The sequence below is a fragment of the Jatropha curcas genome, chromosome 9, assembly GCF_041381405.1.
Source record: "Jatropha curcas cultivar XTBG-Jc1 chromosome 9, XTBG_Jcur_1.0, whole genome shotgun sequence".
NCBI classification, from domain to species: domain Eukaryota; kingdom Viridiplantae; phylum Streptophyta; class Magnoliopsida; order Malpighiales; family Euphorbiaceae; genus Jatropha; species Jatropha curcas.
In genome coordinates this window covers 16,041,774-16,046,557 of record NC_143159.1, presented here as the reverse complement: position 1 = coordinate 16,046,557, position 4,784 = coordinate 16,041,774, and the positions used below count along the sequence as shown (strand labels likewise).

Genomic DNA, 4,784 nt, shown 5'->3' with positions numbered 1-4,784 from the left:
AAAAAATGCTGAAATCATACATAAAAATTTTTCGCTAAATGACAAAACACCGTTCCACGGCAACGGCGCCAAAAACTTGTTGCTCTCCTTGATTACCCGTAAGTATATGGATCACAACATAGTACTAAAAAGATCGATCCCACGAGGAACGAGTTATGTCCACTTTACTACTTATCCTTAACACTTATGTTTACAGCAATAAAACATGAAATGATTAAACTATAATCCTATTTAAACTTTAATTATATATACTACTTAATTTTATTGAATAAGATATAGAAGAATTGATTCTGCAATGGATTTTCTTTTTCTATAGCAAAATGTGTAACATGCAATAACGATTCTCTAATCACATATGGTAAAGTATAATTCAACCTCTTGGTATAGAATTATTCTATTTATTATATGTATTTCGACATACAACAAATGCTTTGCTTTATCAAATATTAAACCTAGTTCTTATTATTTGATTATTTCAATAAGTTAGACTTAACTTTGACAAACCAAGTTAAAGATTCACATGCATACCCAACTAACTGAATTCTATCTCTTTGATCTTTACTGAATTATTTCTTTCTGAGAATATAATTAAGTAAACTTAATTAAACAATGACCAAAAGATAACTTAAAGAAACTTTTATTGAATGGAACCCAATAATATTGTTTCTTTGCATAGAAAAATAATGAAGAACAACATACAAAAAGTCTTTAATAAAACAAGAGAAGGATATAAGTAATCAAACTCAAGCCTCCGGGGGGCGTCACACCTCGAGGAACTTCTTGATGTTCTTTGCACAAACAATAATAAGTGAGTCTCGTTAACTTATTTCTAAGTACTACTTTACTACTTTTCTACTGTATTCTAATACTACATCTTTTTTTTTTCTTTTCTTTTCCTCCTTTTTCCATCTTTTCCTCTTAATTTGGATTGCAATTTATAGAAGAGGAAGAGGATGTTCGTTGTGATGGTGATTGACTGGCCAAAGGGTGCTTCAACTGACTTCTGATGGGAGAAATTCCGACCTGTTCATGGAAGGACACAACTTTCTGGCAAAAAGGTAGCAGTTGAAGTCTTCTGGAAAAGCGACTCGTGCTCATGAGTTTAATGTCACGCTCGTGAATTTGACCTGGTATCTTCTGTCATTTTTATTGTGCTCCTCGTGCTCGCGAAATATAATGTCGCGCTCGCGAGTTCTGCTTGATGCTTTCTGGACCTTCTGCCATACAAATTGCGCCCGCGCATATATAGGTTACGCTCGCGAATCTTTATCTGTTCCCATGTAGCGCGATTTCATTCGCTGTCGCGAATTTTTCTTGGCAGAAAATTTCTTTCTCATACTTAGTTTTTTTATCCTTTTTCCTTGTAAAAACAAGCCCTTTTCCAGTCCTTTGTTCAAATTCATTCCTAAAACAACTTTAAACGAAAAACAACAAAAGAAAACATAAAATGTATAAAACAAACACGCAATCATGCAAATCATGCGATTATAACTTAGCAAATTGGCCCGCTTTGCGAGGCTATAAAGCGATCTTCTCCATGAGAGAGATTCTAATGTCTTGATTTGAGTTTATGTTCTCTGCCAAAAACAAAAAGGGTTGAGGTTAACTAGAACCTTTGGAATATCTAGTGGGACAAAGGGTAGATCTAGGAGTTGATCTATTGCCTTGTACCGTTGGTTTGTCTCTTACCCTTGAAAAGAGATAACATAGTTGAGGATCTCAAGATGAGTCTTGGGGAGTGGATTTAGGCGAGTTAGTGCCGAACCAGTATAAATCACTATGTTGATCTTTTTACTTTCTAAAGTTTCTGCTTGATACTATTTTACTTGCACTTCTGTTTATATTCTAGAAATGATAAAAGTTGTTAATGGTTTTGATGTTCTCAACTGGAATAAGCTTTTTCTTTTCTAAACATTAGAACTCTGGACTTCTGCTCAGTGAATATACCAAGTTCTAAATTGTTCTTCTATTTTCAGTATATTTCACTACTTGGGTTTCTAATCAGTTTTCTAATCTTGATTGAAGCATTGTGAAGCAATTCAGATTTCAATAACTGTCTCTCACATAGTCTTTTATATTAAACTAAACTTTATGAGGAAGTTCTAAACATAATAGTTTTCCTTCATAAAGTAGTTTTGATATTGCATAAGAAATTGTGAAGCAAATCCAATCAATAACTTTACTTTGCAAAGTCTTTCTATTTTCTGTATGAGGGCATTGTGAGGAAGTTCTAATCAATAACTTGTTCTCATAAGTACATTACTTTTCCGCTGCTACAGAATTCTGAGTTTGATTTTAAAAGTTAAATTTTTATTTTTTGAAAATCCAATTCACCCTCCCTCTTGGATTGTGCTATACACATACGGGACCCACACCTTCCTCCAATAAGAAGCCTCCAAATAATGTAAATAGATATTAGATATTATATGTTGTTAATAAGTTATATGAACTCTAGTTGCTCCGTAGTACCTTTGTGAATGATATTAGTATAGTATGTACGTAAGCTATAATGTAAATAGTATTTTGAGAGTGTGATATATGATTATACAAAGTGTGTGAAAGATTGTATTCAATGATCCTAGAAATTAAGTGAAAGTAAATAAATTGATTTTAACCCACCTAAGTAACTAATCAAGGTAAGTTATATGTGCAATTGGATTGGTTCAGTTGTGGGTTCCACAAGGTGCCCGGTGGCCTTAAGCCTACCTATAACCTAGGACCGTAGCACAATCAATTTTGGGGTGTGCACCACCTTTGGTGCATCTTCTTCCTTAAGTGTTGAAGGAGAAGGTTCAGCTCTTTCATCCTTCCGGTCCCTTAGTTGCTCAACCTTGTGTTTCAAACGGGGGGAGATTTTCTTTCCTACCTCTAAATAGCTTTCCATTTCCAAAGTCTCATTGCACTGCTCTAAGTCTTCCTTTGATCCTACCAAGCAATTGTGAAGAGGATCATCGAACTTTTCTTTACTCGCTATTTCTTCTACTAGCTCTTCAACCATATCCACTCTAAAAATTTGATGAACTTGGGCCAGCTACTTCACCATTTTGAAGAGGTCAAAAACTAGTTTCTCATCGTAAACTTGAAGCATAAGCTTCCCATTCTTCATATCTGTGAGGGCTCCGGTCATCGCTAGAAAAGGCCTTCCCAATATGATAGGGATGTGCTAATCCTCATCCATGTCAAGAACCATGAAGTCTACTGGAATGAAGAACTTGCCAACCTTTATAGGCATATCCTCAACGACTGCCGAAGCATACTTTACAGATTTGCCTACTAATTGTAGAGTCACTATCTTAGGCTTCAACTCCCTAATGTTCAGCTTCTTAAAGATTGAGAGTGGCATTAAGCTTACGCTAGCTCCTAAGTCATAGAGGGTTTCTAAATTTCTATTTCCCCAATTTCACAAGGGATAGAGAAGCTATCAGGATCTTTTAGCTTAGGAGGAAACTTATTCAGGATCAAAGCACTACACTCTTCCATTAAAGCAACTATTTCATTCTCCACCAACTTCCTCTTTGAAGATAAAATGATCTTGAGGAACTTCGCATAGGTAAGCATTTGGGAAATTATATCAATGAATGGAATTCATATAGAGCTATTTGAGGAGGTCCAAAAACTTCCCAAATTGCTTATCTAGCTGAACTTACTTCAAACACTGTGGAAATGGAACCTTATCTTTGTATTTCTCACTGTCTACCGGAGGTGGAGGAATAACTTCTGTTATCTTTTCTCCTACTACTCCTTTGGATTGCTCTCCTTGCTCAACATCCACCTTCTCGTCTCCCTTCTTCTGAGTTTTGGGTTTGTGAATGGGTTGTTCATTAGTATTGCCACTCCTAAGAGTTATTGCATTGCAATGCTCTCTTGGATTTTTGAGGGGTTGGTTGGGCAACTTTCCTTGGCTTTTCTAGTTTGAGGAACTCGCCTGCTGTGCCATTTGGGTCTCATGTATCCTTTGGTGGGAGACTAATTGGTCTATCTTAGCATTCACATGGGTAATCATTTGCTCAAATCTGTTGTTTACTAAATTCATTCACTTTTTCTTGCATGGCTATATAGCGTTCGAGATTTGAATCAGCATTTGACTTGGGTGGTTGAGTGTTTGGGAATGATGGGATGGGTATTTATGGTGGTCTTAGTTGTTAGAAGCCTAGTGGCGGTGGTTTGGGTTGAGGTGGTTTGAGCTTGTTCAAGAGATTACTCCAGCTAAAGTTTGGGTGAGGATTTTTCCAATTTTGCCTAAAGTTGTTAAGGAATTGGCTCCCAAACTACTTTCGTTGGAACTGGTTCTGCACATAATTCATATCCTCCATAACTTCTTTATTCAACGGTTAATTAACAAGCATGCATTCAGAGTTAGCATGATCTATGCTTCCATAGACTCCACACGCTGAAAAAGCCATGTTAACCTTCTAAATGCTATCCAGCTTCTTAGCCAATGCGTCAAATTTGGTAAAGAGTAGAGTTATTCCATCAATCTCCAGCATCCCTAGAGTCTTTTTAATTAGATTTTGCTCTCCTTCACATCTTTGACTCTTGTTGGCCATTTACTCCACTAGTCTATAAGCTTCATTAATGGTTTTCTAGAAGAAGGAACCTCCAGCTGCTGTATGTAGAGCACTTTGTACACTTGGTAGAGCCCCTTCAAAGAACTGATGGATGACAAAATGCCTGTCCCAGCCATGGTGAGGGCACTGCATTTGGACATCCTGATATCTCTCCCGGGCCTCAAAAAGACTTTCATCAGGTTTCTGCCTAAAGGTGGCAATCTTTGTTTTCAACTT

General features: G+C 36.6%; 1 non-coding gene across 1 annotated transcript; it reads left to right on the top strand.

The window, feature by feature from the left end:
- The first annotated feature begins 4,677 nt into the window (after nucleotides 1-4,677).
- LOC149493704 (small nucleolar RNA R71) lies at nucleotides 4,678-4,784 on the top strand. Its single transcript, XR_016322749.1, has one exon. It is a non-coding gene; the product is annotated as a small nucleolar RNA R71 (small nucleolar RNA).